Here is a 22,722-nt window from a genome sequence, read left to right as displayed (position 1 = left end):
AATGTAGTGATTTTGCCTTTTGGAGTTAAAATATATCACAAACATGTTTGAACAAACCTAAAGTTTGTTTATTACTATTACATTTTTACATAAAACCATCTTTCTGTATACATTTTTTCATACTTGCATGACTTGGACAGGTATTCTTCAATACAGCATCTTGTCATTAGTTGCAGTTCTTTATCCTTTTTTTCATCATCAGACTGTTGAGATCAGATTTTAGTACTGCTTCCCATGTCTTCTTTGACATTCATCTACTGTAGATCCTCTCATTTAAATTGCTTGATTTCTTCACAAACACACACACACATCGTGTGTACATCTGCATTATTCTAAATCATTTGGAGGAATAATATGGATGATTCAATTTTTCCAATGTTACAAGCATGTATCTTTCAATAATGTTTCCTTTTGATTGAAAAAGTAGCATGGATTGCATTTTTAGGGTTTCAGCAATAATCTGGAAAATGACTCATGGTGGTTCACACTGATAAATATAGGATCTAATCTTTTTTGTAAGGTATTAGCAGAAAGCTTTAGAGTTAGATTGAATATTAATAGAATTTTCTTTTTCCAATGCTCAGTTGTTTTCAATAGTTCTCATGGACAAATTTCTTTTTTAGTTCAGATTGACATGTGTGTCTAGTTTTTCTTTATTGTTGTTAAAAAGATTACTTTCTGCAATTTCCTTTTCTTTGATCTTATACTAGTACTCTAGTATTCTATGTACTAGTACACTGTTATAATTGGATAATACATATTGATATTATCACAGTTTGATTTAATCTTGGAACAAGATCGAATCAAAGTGCACTGATATCAGTAATATATTTGTTAGTATTATATCTATAATAGTTATCTGCAGCAAAACAACCTGATGTAGAAGAATTACGCCAACAATATTCTTATATGTAAAAAAAAATCCTTCCATGTTAACATGGATTGTAGTCTAGTGAATGTAATCTAGTGAAAAAAGAAAAAAAGCCATGCCTTATATTGTCCAAATTTGGTTGGGAAAATATCATTGAATAAATTTTCCAGTTGTTTTGCAGTTTCACAACTGGATCTTCCATTGTAAAGATAGACATCAGCCATTTTGGATATTACAAGCAACTGGTAGTTTTAAGGTGGATTTTTAGAAATATTATTGTTATTAAATTTATTTATATTGCAGCCAATAAATTAAAGGCATTTAGACTGAGAGTAATGGATAGATAAGTACTTCTATTTTGATCCTTTCATAACTATGTCTACTGAAACCTTGGCTGAGATTTGAACCATAGCTCTCAGATTTTCCCAGTCTAGAACCTTGAATTAATACATTTCCATAAAAGGAAGAGTGTCATCATAAAGGTATCAATGCTTATAAGAATATGGTGCAATCAACTTCTTTGCTGACATATTATGGTTGGTGTGGCAAAACTTCAAAGCAATGCAGTGAGTTTTCCCACCAAACAGTTTGGCTGAAGATTCCAAAAGCTGCCTTACAGCTATAAAAGCAGGTAAATTGAACCTCAGGTCAGAGAGCTGCTAAACCATCCAGAGGAATTTATATCACTTGTTGCAACAAGTTGATCTTGCCCTTTTCTTATAATATAACTTCTTATATCATGGTCAACAAAATGCACCAACCTTAAGCTGTAGCATGAAGTTAATACATATTAATTATCTGCAGTGATTTAAATTCTTTGCATGATTTTCATAATATCATCCAGCACAATTTCTATATACACAGCAGGTGTGGTCCCAGGAATTTTTCGAAGGGAGGACACAAGGTCAGAAGGGAGTATAATTCCAGGAGAAAAGAGCATAATAACATTATTTAGAAGGATGCACTTCATTTCTCAAGGGGGGGGGATGTACTCCTCAGCCCCCCCCCCCTTGGGTCTGCCTCTGCACAGAAGATTCCTAATGCTGTTCCATTAATTTAAGGGATGTACAATCGTAAACATAATGATGTGGGCTAATAAAATATTAAAAAAAAAAAATAATAACTTGATTGTTAGAGGTATTTTCATCATATTTTCAACAATATGTTTTAAATATTGTAAATACCTGCAGCAATAAGTTCTCAGCAAGTCATGCCACTTTATTCATGTTAGTATTCTTTTCTACTCTAGGTGCAAGGCCTGAAATTTTGGGGGTGGTGCCAGTCAATTAGATCGACCACAGTATGCAACTGGTACTTTATTTATTGACCCCGAAAGGATGAAAGACAAAGTCGACCTCGGTGAAATTTGAACTCAGAACGTAAAGACAAACGAAACGCTGCTAAGCATTTCACCTGGCAAGCTCACGTTTCTTCCAGCTCACTGCCTGCCAGTCATGTTAGTATTGTCTTTGTGAAAAGTATGAATTTATAAAATCATGTACCTTTACAATATATATATGTAAGCATAGACATGGCTGTGTGGTTAAGACATTCACTTTGTAGCCATATGGTTTTGGGTTCACTCCAACTGTGCAGCATCTTGGATAAGTGTCTTCTATTCTAGCCCTGGGCTTATCAAAGCCTTGTGAGTGAATACAGTAGAGGGAAACTGTGTGGAGCCCCTCTATCATGTTTCTATAATTTTCTAGAGTAGCATAATGCCTCTTTGGTTGGGATTTCATATCATTTTAAAAGTCTCTTAATTTTGTCCAGTTTTCAAATTCTGAGGAGTTGGATGTGTTGGTATGAGAAGTTGAATATATAGGTGAGTGCAATTATTTCTTCAGGCCACATGCAATTATTTCTTCAGGTCTACATTTGAGGTTTTCTCATAGTATTAGGTTTTGAAGATTTTAAGGTTTGGGATTTTTTCTATCGATTTGTTTTGATCATGATGAAAGAAATGCATAAAGGTCTTGGAAGGTACTTACCTTGCATTTTGTGTTTGTTTTATTTCTGTGGTTTCTGGTAATTTGATGAAATGGTTTCATATGGCCACTTTAAAGTTTATAAAGATATTTTTGTTTCCTCTCCTTACTCTTCATCCATGTTGTGTCTTTCCCATAAACATAAAACCATAAATTAGTATAACACAAATGTTAAAAAAGAAAAGTACTTTATGTAAGTTACTATATTTATAATTGTTCTTTCTAGTTGACATTATTTTTGGTCATTTAGAATTTTTAAAATTTGCTGAGAACAGTTTGATAAAGTGTAACATCACAATAATTTCTTTTGAGTTCTTTTATCTGTTATCTATCATTCCCATGTTTATTTTGTTGATATGTTGTTTTCATGTTTGCTTCAATATAGTTTTACAAACAAGAAATTTTGGGTATTCACCCTAATAATATCTACCCATATTCAAGCAGTGGTGCAAAGATTGAAATCTTTTTACCACTACGTTAGACACCCATTTTACACATTTTTGTTTTTCTTTGTCAACCTTAAAAAATTTGTTTCATAAAAATCCCAACTCACTCTTTATAATCACAATTTTCATTTTTTTTTCCATGCTATTATTAGTTGAGTGAGTTTATATAATAGTATGCCCTGGTTTGTCTTTATTTCATACCATCATATCTGTAAAACTCAGATTCTCAAATTTCACAATCATTTCTTCTCAGGTCATGTTTTACAACTACTTTCCATTATCAACTTAAACACTCTTCAGTTTAATATCCTTTCACCCTTCAACTTATTTTTCACATAAGTGTACAGTTCAGATGACATTATTATTGAAATCCACCCTTCATTAACATCTTGCAGATATTACAGCTGATATTTCTACTGGCTTCTCTGCCATCGCTGACAGATAAAGTCATATTACTCATGCTACAAATGTAATGCCATACATTTTTACTAATATTTTTTCCCTCAGGTAATATGACCACAAATGAAGTCCTGTTTTACTACACCAAAAGAAAAGATGCTGGTAGTTACACATCCCAAAATCAAAAAGAGTAATCACACATCCTTGTGAAAATCCTTTTTCATCATCTCAGGATTTTCTGAAAACACAGGTCTTCCTTCTCAAGTGAAAAATACTGTGGCTCATACAGACTCAGGTGACTATAGCAACTTAGAGTTACTTTGACTTGAACATGATTTTATTCCATATAGGCATCAGACAGAATTTTAATTGTGAAGGTATGTGGTAGGGAAGGTATGTGGTAGTGAAGGTATGTGGTAATGAAGGTTCCATGTTTAAGAAGGTAACTTCTTTTATACTGTAATACTCAAAAACCATGCTTGATTTTCTTCAGTCATAGGAAAAACTTTCAGCTGTAAAACCTAAGCTACATCTTTCTAAAATGCAGTGTCTATGATTGAAATGGGAAGAACGAAACTGAGTTTCAGACATTTTCAACCCATACTAGCATAGAACCCTCCCCCACACACATATACACACTGTGAACTGATGGTGTTAAGGAGTGGGAGGATGGTGATAAAATTGATGTTTTTGATGGTTGTAGTGGCAGTGATGGCAGTAACGGCAACGATGACGATGACGTAGTGGCAACAATGATGACAACAATGGCAGCAGCAGTGGAATGAGGAAGGGAAGGAGGAGAAGATTTTAGAGAAATAATTAGAAAATATATTATTCCGGTTTTTCTTAACAAAACAAGAGAAATAAAAGTATGTGACAGGATAAATGTATCCAACAGCGAATATAAAGGTCACAAGCTGAGAATTTATCACCACACCACACTCTAGATGAAATAACAAAGCACTAAAACATAACTGTGAAATGACAATACACCAATCACAAGGCATACATGTATACATATGAAACTTGTAAATAACAGCATATTGGCAATATCTACAGACTAGTGCCTTACCCCTAGCTCATAACTTTCTGAAAAAGGCATATTTTTTAATGAAATTTTGCAAATATATGTTTTCAAGGGTGTAGATTTTGATTATGCTGATAATATAAAAAATAGATGTTATAGTTTGGGATGGTAATTTTTTTTTTTTTTTGCCAAATAAACACATGCAATATATATTCGTTTTTAACTCATTACTGTTCTTATTTTACCTTATGTCCATTGTCTGGAAATCCATTCTTTTAGAATGGATTAAGCAGAGCAGGAGGACACACATAGATGGAAAGGGTCACTGAGGCGGTCACAGGTGTGTAACAAAAGATTTATGGGCAACGGACAAAAGATATATAGTGCATGTGCTTATTTGGCAAAGAAAAAAAAAAGAAAGAAAAAGGAAAATAAATGACCATCCTGAAATATAACAATATCTGTTTCAACAGATGGTTTCACATCAGGAATCTTAACACAAATTCATAAACATAACAAACAAAATTATGAAGAAATTTGGGACCATTTTCATTTCCCCATCCTGACTTTGTTTCTTCATGATGCTCTTTATAATGCAAATTTTAAGTGACATTTTGCAGAAATATATTTCCAAGACTGTAGATTGTATAATGTTGATGTTTCAAACAAATAACTCTGAGAAGAAAAAAGAGAAAAAAAATTAAGAATGCTAAAGTTGCAACATTTGGTGGTAACAAAATCAGGGCAGGAAGAAAAGAATGATTTGAAACTCCTCAAAGAATTTTTTGTTTCAATTATATCAAAATAATTGAGGCGTTTAGTAGTAGACCATCATAAGTGCCACAACTTAAAAACTGAGAAAAACGCAGTCAATGTCTTGTGACATTCAGAATGCGATATCTCAGCAAGGAATGAAGTTAGGAAGCTGGTTTTGGTCTTAAAATGACTGCGAATACCTTCTCTAATCATTCCACCTATATAAAATTATTTATTTATGTATTCATCTGAAAGATGAAACAATGACTGCGTCTTTCTCATTTTGTAGAATATGCCGGTACCATGAAGCGGTATATCACATTGCATATTTTAGCTATAATACCTAGAAAAAACATACAGAGACCCCCCACTCACCCAAAGGTATTGTTTGTGTTTTAATATACCAAGGTAAGTAACTTTAAGAGGTAAGTAAGACAAGATTGTTAGATAATAACCTATTATCATTATGACAGTAACGAGGAATATTAGAAAATGAGCCATAACGACTCGTAAAATGATCCAGGGATCATGCTAAAGTTATTGACTGAGTCTGTGTGCTTACGATGGTGTGTTACTAAACTCTCTGGTCTGAGTTTGGGTTTTTTTTCAGCCAAATTTTTGACCTTATTGCAAGCCTCACTTGTTCTTCCTCCCAACTTTTTAGGATTCTAGACTTTGAGACAAAGAAAATGATATACTATCCTTGAAAATGGCCAGGTTGGCACTTACAACACTCTGTTACTAAATGCCTCAATTGTAATCTAAACCCTTGAAAATGTATTTCTGCAATGTTAAATTAAAAAATATACATTTTTCAGAAAGTTATGAGAAAACAAATGGAAGCAGCTCTCATCTGTAGTTATGGTCAGCATATAAATAAAGAATAATCTCAGTCTGACACAAGATAAATACTTCTGGGTTAAAATCTATCCTCCATTTATTTATTCTTGAGTAATATGTTCTGAGCACTTGTGGTTCTAAGTTCATGAAGAGACTAAATACACATAGATACTATGTATATGTTTATAAAAGTTTAGTAGTGATGAAAATTTTCTATTATAGATGTAATGAAGGAAATGGTACAAAAATTATAATAACTGCACCACAATTACAAATTATTAATGATGCTTTTAGTTAATGGTATGCAAAAATATGTAACAAACAGCTTGCAAAAATATGTAACAAATCTAGAAAGGAAAACCTATACAAACCTAAAATTACAAGCTCCGTGAAACCTTTTACAGATATAATATTCTATCTACAAGACACTGTCACAGCTCATGGCCAAGTAGTCCTGTAACTTAACTACTAGGTCAACTTAATAATAATTTTTTAATTAAGTATGAAACCATAAAATTGCAAGAAGGAGGAAATGCAAAATTATTTCCTCAGAACATCAGAACTGGGTCATCAGACTCAATTTATCGAAAATCTTATGGCTCACCATGAGATTAAGAGAACACAGATACACTACATATATACAGGGTGGGGCATAAATACTGTTACAAAAGTTCAAAAATATTCAAAGAATTCTAATGATTTATTTGAGTTAAATGATAGTTTATTATATGTTTTCTTGTATTTCAGAAACTAAATATTAAGATTTTGTTGCAATGTCTGTTGAATGGAAGAGAAAATTCATCATAAAGCAACATGAGAAGGGCATGCGTCCACCTGAAATATTCAAGTTAGGGAAAAACCTCAAAATTAACAGAATGTTGATAAAAAAGACGATTGATTGTTACCAAGAAACTTCTTCGATCAAAGTTAGACAAAGATCACGCCGTCTCCGCACCTCCAGAACACCTAAACTCATCAAAAATGTTAGGGAAAAAATCAGACGAAATCCAAGAAGATCCATGAGGAAAATGGCAAAAGAAGCACAAACATCGCCAAGGATTATGTGGAGGATATGCAAAAGTGACCTAAAGTTGTCACCCTATAAACTCCAAAAGAGACAGCTTCTCTCCACGCCCACAATTGAAAAGAGACTCAGCAGAAGCAGACTCTTGTTGAACCGTATTAAAGATGGCATGCTCCGTAACATCATCTTTAGTGAGGAAAAGTTATTCTCAGTTCAACAGTCTCACAATCATCAAAATGACCGAATCCTTGCTAAAAGTATTGAGGCAATACCTGGTAATGCAGGAAAGGTTTTCAGAACCCAAAAACCAGCATCAGTGATGGTCTGGGCAGCCATTTCTGAAAGAGGGAAAACTCCACTTGTTTTTGTCCCTCAAGGAATCAAGATAAACAAAGAACGATACATCGAGGACATTCTGGTAGGCACGTTGATACCAAGGTGCAATTTGGTGTACGGTGATGAAGTTTGGACTTTCCAACAAGATGGGGCGACGAGCCACACGTCTTGGTTAACATGAAAGTGGTGTAGAGACAACTGTCCGTCCTGGATCAGCCTCCCTCATCACCTGATCTTAACGCTCTTGATTATTCTTTGTGGTCAATTCTGGAGAATGAAGCCTGCTCTACTCCTTGCTAAAATATTGAAGCTCTAAAGAAAGAATTGACCAAGTGCTGGGATAAAATACCCTTAGATGTTGTGCGTGCTGCTATAGATGACTTCCCAAAAAGACTTCGTAGTGTTGTGAAGGCACGAGGTAAACATTTTGAATAAAAGTTACACCATATTGTTCCTTGGGCATTTGCAAAGCATATTTTGTAATAGTGAGTTGTTAAATAAATTTTTGTCGGGATAAATCTGTGTTTTATTTTGTAACAGTATTTATGCCCCACCCTGTATAAAAAGATTTGTTAGTTTGAATTCAATAAATTTATCTGCCAATATAACCTTCACAAAACTATGTGCCAAAACTTAACATAAGTGCTCATGTTCATATGTGTGGTGGGGAATATGGGCTGCATGTGTCAGTATGTGCCTGCATATCTCTGTGTATTTTTTTTAATGTTCACATTGCATCGATGAGTTAGTAAATTGAATAATTAACTCTAATATGCAAATTAGCTTACCATGCACAAATTAAGATACATTTTCTATATGGCTATTAATGTTTATTGTTAGTATGATAGGTAATGAGTTAAACAAACAATAGTAAAAAAATTATTGCTATACTTCATCATGATACTGAAGATTTGGCATACATTCCCAAGTTGTTATCTTCAGTAATACGGTGAATTTGAGCAAAAAGTTCTTGCCAGCACAGCATTTGTTTAGCCCATTACTTATATACATATAAATAATAAGCTCTGTGTCTGAGTGTGTGTGTGTGTGTGTGTATATATATATATATACACACACACATATATATATATAGCTCATTACTTATATATATATGTGTATGTATGTATGTATGTAAGTAGGTATACATATCTGTATACAATTATATGTATGCATGCATACATACAATTGTATAGTGTGAGATAAATTTAAGTTGTATACCATATTAGCTTTATTAATAACTGTGTGCATCCTCAAATAATGAAAAAGAAAACTGCAAAAAGAATTTGTCAACGACTGTAGAAGTTTCTTTTCAATGGTCCCCATCTCTTGCAATTTTATGGCTTCAAATTAAATTAAAAAATCATTATCGAGTTGACCTAGTAGTTAAATTACAGTACTGCTTAGCCATGAGTTGTGACAGTATCTTGTATGCATGTGTGCCTGTGTGTGAGTATGTGTGTGTGTGTGTGTGTGTGTGTGTGTGTGTGTGTAGGAAAGAAACTGTCAAAAGACATATAATATAAGAGATACATACAGTAAGTGCTTAGACCAAACCTAGTGCTTAAACTTCAATGTTAAGTGCAGGGATACAGAATCCATAGAAATAAGAGTTGGTTACAGGCAATGTAGTGGACAAGCTGATTCAGGTATAGTAGAACAAAGTTGAAAGGGCAGTTTCAGGGCATCGAGTCATTTATATGCATATCACTTAATGTGGATGGTGCTTGCAGAAGATGAAGACTCAAGAAGATATCGGTTGAGTTAGTGAAGGCTGATCTCAGGACCTCATGGAGAAGAGGACAGAGGACCAAGATGACTTGTGATATGCAGTAATTGAGAAGACCTGCCCATCTCAGTAAAACGGTTTCTGGAAGCACAGTGAGGAATATGGAAACTCAGAAGGATATAGGATGAAGTTGAGGTTCTTGGGGAGATGACCCAGGGCTGAAATGACTGGTGACTCACTGTTCTTGAGAAGACACATGCATTTCAATGGTAGTGAGATCCTAAAAGCATTATATGTATGCTTATACACTCACCGGTCCCTTTCCCTGCATTCAATCTGTCCCCATCAAACCTTCCTTGCCTCTCATCTTCCTAGCACCTATTCACTCTTCCAACTTCAGCACTATTAAGCAGCTATAATCATGAGCAGAATATGAACATTTTTTATTCTCCTTTGTGCTACCAGTTACCACCCCCTTTCCATGGGACCCCTTCCTTTTAAAACTCATCCCTCATTCCCAATATCCCCATTTTCTTTTGTACTAATCACCCTTTCTGTGTCTCCTTGTGATACATGTTAGGATTGCTATTACCATATCTTTAACACCTTCTCTTATCTGCTTTCATTTGTATGCTCTGGCATATCTGCCCCTGACTCCACCACTCACTATAGCCATCTCTATGTACCTCTCACATCTATCTCTGCCACTGTACATCTGTTTCTCATGCTCTATCCAACTCCTCCACCCTGCATGTCATCTACATTTTCTGATCTACATACTGATGTTGTTGCTCTCTTCCCTTCTTGTAATGCCATTTATCGCTTCCTCTTTCCTGAGCAATTCTTATTTTTTCCATCTTCCTCCTGCTATACTGATATTTAAGACCAACCACCCTTGTTCCATTCCATACTTTCACTCTACACCCATCTCTAACCATTTGTCACTCACCTCTCACACCTTAATGAATTTATCCATCCAAACTTTCTGATTATTTTTTTGTATTCTCTCTTATACTCACCTTCTTGTATCATGAGAGTACACTCTGACACCTTCTCACCACCATCATTGTCTTCTTTCCAGCTACTCCCATCTACCCTTATATAATGCAGGGTAGCCATGTATCTCCTCTATAGAAAAAACATCTGTGCTTGTCCTGTCCTTCTGTCATGCTTCAGCCTGTCAACATCTGGTGTAAAGCCACCTCCCTTTCTACTATCACACTATTCAAAGATCTTTTCTTTGTCTTGCAAGTTACTAGTGTCACAAAATATGCTTCTAATACATTCATTCTGTAAAATATTGGGCCTGAGGAAAGATATCCAACTGTAGAAATCATCTCAAAACAGACATTGGAGCTCAACACAGTACTCCGGTTTGTAGGATCTTGTCAAAAACTCCATCCCATGCCAGCATGGAAGACAGACATTAAATAATAACAATAATCATCATCATCATCATCATTTAACTCTGTTTTGCATGTTGGCATGCGTTGGACAGCTTGACAGGAACTGGCAAGGCCAGGGCCTGCACCAGGTTCCATAGTCTGTTTTGGCTTAGTCTCTACAGCTGGATGTCAACCACTTCACAGAATACACTGGGTGCTTTTTATGTGGAACTGAGACACATGAAGCAGTGTTGATTGAAATATATATATATATACATACAATTGTATATGTGTGTACACAATTATATATCAGTGAACATTTGGATATGGAAATTAATTCCAGCTTGACCAAGCTTAGCATACATCAACTACTTAAATATAAGAACGATTTATTTCTTAGTGGGCCATGAAGGTTGATTCAATGTCCATAGCTGATGATGCGTAACAACGCAGAAATGCATGTGTCCTACATCATTTGTAGCCCAGTGATGTATTTTGATACATGGAAAATTCTTCTCTCAAGACAATTTCTGCAACAAAGGTCTATTGACATCTGAGTGTGCATAATTGTCTTAAATACAATTGTACACATACACACACATACATACAAGTGCATATAGGTATAGATATGGCTGTGTAGTTAAGAAGTGTCTTTCAGAACAATGTGGTTTGAGACTCACTCCCACTGTGTGCACACTATCAGTTAGTTTTCTCTACTATGGGTGTGTCTTTTCACTTGTTGAGTTTGGAGAAAGAGGTATTGCCCAAATCTTTTGCAGGCCTTTCAAGATCAGTTAGCTTGATACCATTAATGTTTGGTTTAAAATGTTGCAGATCAACACCTGCAGGAAAGGCAAGTATGATGAAGATTCCTGAAAGCCAATGTTCTGAGAAGAAAGAACTGGTCATGATGGTTAGTGCAGGGTTGAATGCACCAGAAAGATAAGTAGAACAGAGGTGCCTGAGTGACGGAGGTATAAAAACCAATCAGCTCTAAGGGACAGAAGCCATTATAGTATTGTAGGAAAGAAAGAGTGAAGATAGCATATTTACGGGCAAAAGGCTGGAACATGTCTGTTAATAATTGAATTCCTCTTAGTCAGATGGCGTTTTTCTGGATACTGTCCAGGATGCCTATGTGCATAGCAGCAGTACTATCCCAGAGCTCCACTGTGTCCTCTCTTGAGTCTTGTAATGTGTTAGCAGCTGTTGGAAGTTAATAATTTCTGGTCATGAAGAGAAGAGCTAGTCTTTGGGATACTCTCTTTGTTATGTTAAGGATGTGCTTTTGCCAGGAGAGATACTTGATGATAGGGAGGCCCAAGATTTAGGAATGATTGTTATGGCTCAATCTGAATGCAGTTCATGTTTAGTAGGTACATGGTTTGGTGATAATTTCTTGATATGAGCAGTGGTTGAGTTTTTTCTATAGAAACAAGATTGGCATAGCCTCACAGAAGACTTACAAGGTCACTGTTCATGGAATCAATGCAGATTTAGTGTGAAGGAATATAGGCTGCATGTGGTTGATACATGACTAGGGTAAGTTAAGGAAGAATGAAGAATCATGTCATCTGCATAAGAGTGCATATTTGTTGGATGTCAAAAAGTAGGTCATTGATGTACAGAAGAAAGAGAGTGGTGTACAAAGTTAAACCTTGGAATAACTCTGACTATAAGCTAACTCCATTTTGAACACTGTCCCACCACTTTGTTTAGGCCTGTCAGTTGTCCTTTGCCTAGGGTCTATATAGTAAAAGAGATTGAAAGAAGCTGTGTAGTGGATGCTACTAAAAGGAGAGAAGTAAACTTCTCTATAGCAAGAAACCATTGGTAAGAGACATAAGAAAGTTGGCTGCCAGTGGATCTGGTTCTTGGGGAGCAATACTGAGATCAGTGAGGAGAGAGAGAGAGATTTTGGAAAATGTCATTGTTAATGGCTGTCTCCATTACCTGAGAGATGTTACAGGTGAGAGCAAAAGGTCAATAGATGGCTAGATCAGAGGGTTTTTTTTTGGGGGGGGGGAATGTGACGCACTAATGTGTACTTCAAAATGTCAGGGTATATCCAGTGCTTTGTGAAAGAAATTTAATTGACAGGAACTGGAAGAAGGTCATCATTGGAAACAAGTATGGATTGGTGATAGGAAGGAGCGTGCGAAGGGGAAGAAGTAAATTTGTAGAATGTTGGTGAAAATAGTAAGCATTATCTACTTGAATAAGCCTTCTGTTAGCATATGTTTATAGGCTAGAGAATGACATCTGAGAAAGAGTACTTACCCATTTTAGTTTGGGTAATCCTGAGCCTGTAGATTCTTTGACTGGCCTTAAGCAATGGTCCTCCTCTTGAGATTTCATCATAAATATTTGTATAACAAGTTCATCAGATTTCATTGTAAATCTCAACCGATATTTGTAATATCCTTTCTCATTCGTGATCTTTGTAACAATAGAATAAAAGCTCATTATTGTTGTTATTGCTGTTGTTATAGTTTATTAGTCCAAAAATATATTGAAAAAAAGAAAGAATAATCAAAATTTTTTATTATTCTTTTCATCACATGTAAGGTCTTTCATTGTTTGATATCTTGTGTTTTATGTAAATGAAAGTATGAATGAATATTTTAACTTTAACCTCACTGTTTCTCAATATTTGCATCAGTATTATGTAGGTGAATGAATGACAATATAATTTTCTTTAAAATCTCATGTGTGCCATGTAAATTCTAAAACTTGCTTTCTTAGTGAATATTCAGTGAAAATTATAGCCATGTGACTATACTAAATGGGATTCTCTTGTAGCAAGCTCAGTTTAGTTTCACTATTGTCACATGTTATTTTAACCAATCAGAGATGAGTAATCTGTGAGCCATGTTTTGGCTATGAAAGAGAACTCACTATTAGTAATGGCTGGGCTGTCAAATTTTATGTTTTCCCTCCCCGCCTCTTCTCTCCCTCTTGACATTAGCTTCATCTAGTGTTGATAGAATAATGTCTACATTGATTTTATAAGAAAATATATATCAACACATTCTACAACAGAAATTATTCAGTTAACTTTGTAAAACCTGAAAATGTGTACATGTAATTCCAATTACAATTATGTAAAATTTCTCTTGATTGTTCATGTATATGGCAATCTGTTACACTGATTATGTTTGAATTCTTTCCTATTTTAACCTGTACTTGTAACCTATGTGCTACGTATTTATTCTACCAACAAGATCAGAAGAGGTCTATTTTCTGTTAGCATGTAGGAAATAAATGAAAAGCTATATAATATAATTTATTCCTGTTCTTACGTGTAGAAAAATCTTTAATTACCTACTGTCTTAAATCTAAAGGAAATTAATAATGTTCTGTGATTCCTTACAAGCCCTTATGAAAGTACAGTAAAATACTGAAATAACATGTAAGTATTAATATATGAAAACAATTCAGTGATAATTCAGTTATAGCTAAGAAAAATACTTAGAAGGTTTACCATGAATATATAAATTGCATACACAATATTCTGATCGAATTCAGTTGCTATACTCATACTCCTATCATAAGTGGAATCAATGAACTGCATTATAACATATATCAATTATTTATTTATAAATGTTATTATCAAAGGTTGGATTAGATGATATGCTTTATATTCATAAAAGTATTTCTTAAAAATCAGAAAGCTTTTTAAATATATGTATAGATATAAATATGTGATTAAACATTTAAGCTTGCTTATTGGTATTTAGTAAAGAAAAGCAGCAGAGAGCAGTTTGTGAAAACAAAGGAGTGAAAAGAATAGAAAGTGATAGGAAACATAAATGAAAAGGTATAAAGACTAAATGGAATATCGAAAATCTAGGGGAAGTGGATGAAAATAGATCATGGATTGAGATATATGACCTGTAGATAGGACAATCTATTTATCTATAATTACTCTTTCTTTATCTTTGGGAGTTTTATTCCATTGAAGATTAGCCTGATTGTCATGCTCTCTATTTTAATTGAAACTGGATATTTGTACAACAACATATTGGGAGAAGATCATTCTATTGTCTTCAAACGTTCCTAATTATGACAATATTAGTTCTGTCCTTTCAATAACAATTCTGAAATTTCAGTATTTCTCAAATGATCTTATAGTCTGTGAGTTCTTTATATATTTATTTTCCCTTTAATTTTTACTACATTCTGCTCCTTTTTATATTGCTTCTCAATTCTATTACATATTTAAAAAATATTCTTCTATAGTATTTGTTTCTTTCATATATATATATATATATATATATATATATATATATATATATTTCTTTATATTGTGCAAAATTCTCTCCTTGTTTTCATCTATATTTTACACTCACTATCTTTTTTCTAGTGTCGGAATCTTTGATCTGTTCCCTATTAAATTCCACCATTATCTTAAACAGAATTGGTAATGTTAAAATTTTCCTCAACATTATTAATTTTCTGTTGTACATAACCTAAATCAATCTGATCTCTGTTATGTTCAAAGAAATCCATCCTTTTACTGTACCTCTCTCTAATTCTTCTGAATTAATTAGCAACATTAAAGACATACCAGTCTCCCAACTTAGACTCTTTCATCAAAATTCCTTTCTCTCCTTTTCTGTAGCTGATTTTTTTAATAATTTCTAATTTTTTTATTTTTCTCTCAGTTTTTCCATAATTTCTGTTAGCTTTTGTTTTTTCACTACTGGCTATTTTTCTTTTAGTTATATAAGGATGAGCAGAAACTAAATCATTAATAGAAATAGACAAGAAAGAAACATAGGAAAAGGGAAACTGAGTAAGAGAAAGCAAAAAAGCAAAAAAATGGATGAAGAGAAATTAAAATAAAAAAGCAAACATAGAAAAGCTAAAAACAGATCGAATGAAACTAAAATGACAGAGAAAGAGCATGTGCAAGACTAGGAGGAAAAAAAAAACAAACTAAAGAAGAAAAGAAACAAAATTACATAAACAAGAGAGAACTAAAAAAATAGAAATTTTTTTTATTATATTTTTCATTTATTTTTCAATAGTATGAAGCCTTTTTGCTTTTAATAAGATTATAATAATTATTGATAGTTCTGTGGTATTGGAGAGGGTTTGGGTGTGTGATGCAAGTGGGATTGACAATGACAACAATAACAATAATAACAGCTAAAACAACTGTAATCAAAGTAAGAAAAAGAAAATAAAACTAATAGTATTAGCTTGATAATGATATCATAAAACTTCATACATCTATCACATCACACTGATGATGAAGATATGTATGTAGGAAAGTAATTTTAACAGAAATTGATATGTTCACATGTTTGTATTTATTCTCAGTATCTTTTTTTTTGTTTTTGTTTAATTTTTTTCCTACTTTTTTTTTAGGTCTCAGCTCCTTCTATAATTTAGAAAGCCTTTGGGTTATAATTTTTATTTTAGATTATTTTTTTTTAGTTTTATCCATTTTTTTATAGTATGCATTTACTTTTTTTTTTATTGGCAAAAGAGCTATATAATAAGGCTGTTAATTTTTTTATATCTAATTCCCTTGAGTAATTGTTGACCATTCAAGGGGTATTGAATGTAGACAGTGGTGGATGTTTCTCTATGACAGTTGGGATGTTGCTTGAAATCAAAAGGAATGATAGCATGATATTAATAGAGAGATTCTAGCAGCGTTTTATGATGGGATGGAGTGGGATGGGAAAACAAATATTTCATATAGCCCCTCGTAGGAGATGAGAAAAATAGCAAAAACCCTTCCCTTGAAGCTAAACTTCATAATTAAAGTCTCCAAACTAAAATTTGTGATTCAGTAGAGGTTATGTCCTCCACAAGGTTTTTTTTTTAATTAAAATACACATGGGACATCCAAAAATAAATTACACCTCATTGGAAATGTATTGAAAGGAAAATAGACAGCAGCAATAAATGATGAGAACAAATGTAGACAGAGTGGCTGATAGCAATAAAGTTATAGCAATAAGCAGTAAAGTAATCATGATGATTAGGGATTACAAACCTCAATTTGTGATTTGGAAGGGTTTTTTTTTTATATATCTTAGAATTCTAACATGCAAAATAATAATCCCTTCAATTTCTTGCATATTATATATTTTATTGTAGTAATCAATGAATATAAATTGAAAATAAAAGCTGTTTAAATTTAGAATATTGATTTCTTTTGACAATAAAGAAGGCTACATTTTACACAGTAAGAAAATATATTTCATTGAATCAACCCAGTATATTATTATTGTTATTTAGACTTGGCAGGGATGACAGACTAAAACAACTGTTAGGATTCTCACAAAAAGATAAATAAAACAGATATGATAAAACATATAGCTTGGAGTTTTAGGATTTGCGCTATTTTCATATAATTTAAAATTGTTAAATATTGAATATAAAACTTTAATTACAACTTAATAAAATTACATATTGTAGTTTGTAAGATTCAAAAGTTTGCTCAATACAAGAAATTTTGTTTTGGGGTTTTTCCTTTTTTTACAGTTTTGGAAAATAACTTTTATATAGATTAGTTGTAGATTAATATACATCCACCAGTTTGGGAATTATCTGTAAATAGGGTACAAAATAACACAATTTATAGTAGTTAACATTCTACAATCATGACACCTTTGGTGGTCCTTGGCTTTGATTAGCTACATTATATTTTATACAAATTTTATGTGTTAGATGTCTCTGTTTACTTAATAGTGTTTTTATTCATCATCATAACCATTTTAAAATCTTTTTTCCATGCTTGCATGGATAGGATGGAGTTTATTGCAGAAGATTTTCTTCAATTAGATGCTCTTCCTATCACTAACTTTCTCCTGTTTCTAGGCAATGTAATATTTCCCTATGGCCTGACACATTCTCACACAATATTGGAAATGAATGATATTGCTCGTATTACAATGCAAATCATTTTTTAATTCATTTTCTAGTTTTAGTAAGTAGACTATAATCACGTTAGGGTACTGCTTTCAAGTGTTTTAACTAATCATATCAATCCCTATACTTCTTTTAGTCTAAGATGTTTTATTTGTATCTGTCTACTGAATCACTAAGATATGCTTTTAGCATACAAATTTACACAAGTAAACATAGACACAAACAGTCACAAAATGCATATACATTTAATGTGTGTTATTTCTTTACTACCCACAAGGGGCTACACACAAAGGGGACAAACAAGGACAGACAAACGGATTAAGTCGATAATACCGACCCCAGTGCGTAACTGGTACTTATTTAATCGACCCCGAAAGGATGAAAGGCAAAGTCGACCTCGGCGGAATTTGAACTCAGAACGTAGCGGCAGACGAAATACCGTTAAGCATTTCGCCCGGCGTGCTAACGTTTCTGCCAGCTCGCCGCCTATATACATTTAATGTGTGTGTGTGTCATTATTCAATTTTATTTCAAGATTTCTTGCCAATAGAAATGAACTGGTTTCTAACCTTGATCCAAGGCTCCTTCATTGGAATTTCATTATCAACAAGGGTATTTTTGTATGTATGTATATGTGCAGATTTGTATGCTTTATTTTATGTATGTCTTCTCGTGCATATACTTTCATATCTAGACATGCCCATATATACTTAAATGATAAACTTCTGGAAAGTCTTATTTATGTGTGTATGTGCATGTGTGTGTGTGTGAATGTTCTCATCTGTTTTTAATTATTTAAATTCTTCCTCTGAGGAAGGATCTGGTTTCTAACAAAGATACAAAGCTCCTTCATTGGAATACAGATAACAAAAACAATGTCACATTTTAAACTCGAGAAAAGTCTTGCATATTTTCACTGTTCCACTTATAGATTGTATTTGTAGTGTGTGAGTTAATTGGTCAATTTCTTTCTCTGAAATGCCTAGCTTATCCAGATTGTCACTTAGGCATTTACTTGCAAAACCAGATGCATTGATTATTGTTGGTATAAATGTGAATTTATAATCTGGATATAGAAGCTGGAGCTTTCAAAGTAGTTGTCCATAGTTATTCTCTTTCTTTTCTTTTTTTACCACTACAGAATTCAAGCTAATGACTAAGAAAGGGGCAAAGCTCTTCTGCTTAAGTCATGACGGCTCTTAGGGTCTGTAATTAGCTGAATTAGTTGATGTATGCATATTTGTGTGCGTTTTGAGCAGGTAGATAAATAAACTTCCACTTGTGGGTATGCATGTCACAAAAGAGCGCAAGTGAGATATAGTTTTATTGAATGTAGATAGCTCTGACTTCCATATTTTCCAAAGCCTACTGAAGTATCCCTTTGTCACCCTAGCTTTATTTACAATACCAAAAGATACAATATTCTCATCAATTCCAAAATATTTGTAACATCAAATCATATTTGTAGTTCTCAGTCAGGCTCCATATAACCATTGGTTATATGGAGAAGGAGGTCCATATAAGATTTTGTTAAAATTTATGTGCAATAAATTGGTTATATTTCTACAATATAGAAATATTTTAACAACTTTTTATACAGTTCCAAATAATATTTAATCATAAAAATACAACAGGATTTTTTCTATATACAATGAATGGTTATGGAGGTCCAGTAGAGTAAAAATAGGAAACAAAAGTAAAAAAAATAAAACGAAAATGCTTGAGAACCACTGTGTTAGACTAATGGACCATGTAGTAGGTTAGAACCCAGAAGTACATGGTTACAAAGTAAGCTTACTCACCATCTGATTATACCTGCACTTGTCTAAAGTATTACTAATTATCTAATGTATTCAATGATTATAATTTTGATTTAATATCAAACTGCTACATGTACACTTCCCACGCACAAACAACTACTTGTACATTGTTGCCAGTCTACAGTGACCTCATACAACAATAAGCACTTTGTTTATTTATAGCCACAATCATTCAAAATAAATATTTGTCCCAAAAATCTTAATTTAATTCTGCAATTGGGATCAAGTTATTTGCTTCTATAGAGGTAATTAACTACCTCTTAATTTTGTTCTCCAAATTTCAAGAACTTGCTGAGAAAGAAAACAAAAACCTTGAAATACAATTTCCTGTGACTGTGTTACCAAACAGTAAATACAATGACTAGACAGCTCTTGAATGAACTTATTTACAACTAAATTTCTTGTCAATTGCTGAATAAAACACAAAGTGCTTGTCAAAAAGCATAAGTGACAAAAGTAAAGCATACTGTTTTAAAGTAACTCTTCTGTTGTTGAAGTAATCAAAATATAGCATCCACAGTAAAGTATTTAAAACATTTTAACCTTGCAAGAGACTATTTCCTTCATTATTTAATATATCACTTTTGGCTCACTTATAAAATTTTCCATCAAATTGTTATTGCAATTATAGCTCTAATCACTAAAAAGCAAACAGTATAAACTTGCTTTTACATGGAATCAAACATTAAGCTTGATGCAATGCTTGAAACATTGACGTTCATGTTTCTTATATTTTTAGTGTACTTTAAAAAGAATCTTGCTCCTTTATCCTCTGTATTATATGTATAAGTGTATAGATATATGCCAGTGTGTATAAATATAAAAGGTGTATTTCAAAAGTTTTGAGACTTTTTCAGAAAAGACATTAATTAATTTCAAAGAAGTACAAAACTCTAGTTTCTTTCAATGTAGAATCCTTTGTAGAACTCCAGCCACTTCATGAATACCCCATGAAAGTCCCCTATAGTTAAGTCCTGTCTCCATGTTCTCCTTCAGCTTGAAGAACAACTAAAAGTCACAATGGGTATATCTGGACTGTAGGGAGAGTAAGGGACAGTTTTGATACCCTTAAAGTCATAAAAAGAAATCATCATGTGCTTCCCTGCAGACTTGCTTTGCCTTACCTCTTGTGCCAGTAAAATATAGATGGCCAGCTCATACAAGTTAATCCATAAGCAGTTTGGAGCATTTCATAAGTTTCTGTAGCATATTTACCCAGTTTCACACAAAAACTTTATTGCATAGCAAGCTTCCAAATTGTTTTCATGCTCCAACTGTATTCTGTAAACTTGTCAGCTGTGACAAGAAGTGTTTAGTAGGGTGTGTTCAAAGTGCTGTTACAGCTGTCGCCTTCAATCAAAAAAAGTTGGTAGGTCAGCTCATCAGATGTATTAATATACTAAAATTACAATAATCTAGAACAGTTGTAACTACCTCTCCTAAAAGGTCTCCAAACTTCTGGAATGCACCTTTACATATGTATGTATGCATGTATGTGTGTGTGTGTGTGTATACATGCACATATGCATGCATGCACACAAACACACATCATGCTTTATGTCTACTTTTATGCTGGCAATAAGTGGTTGGATCATCATGGTTCAGTCAGTGCATATTATCTAGGTATTGCTGACCTAGATAGACTGGGGGTGGCTCGGTGGCTCATTTTGCATACATTATATTTTTGGCTTGGTTTCTATGGCTAGATGTCCTTCCTAACACCAACCACTGCATAGAACATACTGTGCAATTTTTCACAGCATCACCACTAGTGATGTGTAATGTTATCAAGAAAACTAAAGGGTCCTCACAACCTTACACTTTACAGAACTTATTGAGTGCCTTTGGCATGACTCCAGCTCTAGAGAAATAACCATGTCCTTGACACAGCTAAAGAGACCTCATGAAAACACATCTTTCCTTGGTAGTATGAGGAGTTTCCACAAAATCCATATTATAATGTAAACCAAATAGACATTTTCTGGTAGCATAATAGTGCTTAGTATCACTACCAATAGCAACGCTACCGGAAAATATCAAAATCATAGTGATTGCGATCTTCAGTTGAGAGCTGGTAAAGAAAGTGTCCTACAATGTAAACTGATTTTAAGATGTAATATTGTAGCAAGATATTTTGATGTGGAAGAAAACAAAAGACAACAGACAATAAATTATTACACAGAAAAGGGATATCTTCTTTCTCTTATAGTAATCATATTTATGGACATATACATTCACACACTCACTCATACACAGACAAAGGGAAAATTTAAATTTGTGATAAAAAATTTTGGATATTTACTGTTTTGCATATTGATGATATGATCATTAATTACATTTAATTATTAATTAGACTAAAAGCTGTGATTATTATAATTCATAAAATCAATGCGTATATATACAAGATTTATATAAATGATCTATTATTCATTAATTAAATATGAATTCAATGTAGTTTGATTTGTGGCTGTATGCAAAGAGGTTTTCAGTGTGTTCCATTATTAGATCTTCTGGCCTTGTCTTCATTTTAAGGAAATTGGAGTCAAGGTCATTAAATTAGTCGTTTATTTCATCGGTTTGTTCTGGAGCAGTGTCTAAGATGCTTCCTTGAGTAATAATAATAGTAATAATGAGGAGGAGGGGAGGAAACCAATAATAACATTGACAAGAATAACAAGAATATCAACAGCAAAAAAGCGAAGAAGAAGAAGAAGAAGAAGAAGAAGAAAATTTTTGATTGTAGAAGTTCACAAAGAATATTGTATACAAGATATTTTATAATATATGCAAATACAGGAAACAAATCTGTAATTAGGTTACATAAAAAGTTTATATATATATACATACATATATACATATATACAAATATATATATATATATATATATATATATATATATATATATATATACACACATATATATATAAATAGATATACATGTATACATATATATATATACATACATACTTATATATGTATACATATACATAAATATATATGTATACATATATATACATATACATATATATATATACATATATATGTATACATATATATGTATATATATATATGTATACATATATATGTATATATGTATATATATATACATATATATATATATATACACACATATATATATACACACATATATATACATACATATATATGTATGTATATATATACATATATATATATATATATATATATGTATAT

At 32.8% G+C, this 22,722-nt stretch overlaps 1 long non-coding RNA gene across 1 annotated transcript in view; it reads right to left on the bottom strand.

The window, feature by feature from the left end:
* LOC128248889 (uncharacterized) overlaps window positions 1-22,722 on the bottom strand; it is a 37,360-nt gene that overhangs the window by 3,555 nt on the left and 11,083 nt on the right. Inside the window, exons 2-3 of the long non-coding RNA XR_008265032.1 lie at window positions 13,079-13,237; window positions 2,863-2,987 (exon numbers count right to left, since the gene is read on the bottom strand). This is a non-coding gene — a long non-coding RNA (uncharacterized LOC128248889). The remainder of the gene's footprint in view (window positions 1-2,862; window positions 2,988-13,078; window positions 13,238-22,722) is intronic.

The sequence above is a fragment of the Octopus bimaculoides genome, chromosome 10 (assembly GCF_001194135.2).
Source record: "Octopus bimaculoides isolate UCB-OBI-ISO-001 chromosome 10, ASM119413v2, whole genome shotgun sequence".
Taxonomy (NCBI): Eukaryota; Metazoa; Mollusca; class Cephalopoda; order Octopoda; family Octopodidae; genus Octopus; species Octopus bimaculoides.
The sequence above is the reverse complement of the archived record's forward strand: the minus strand, read 5'-3'. Positions and strand labels throughout refer to the sequence as shown.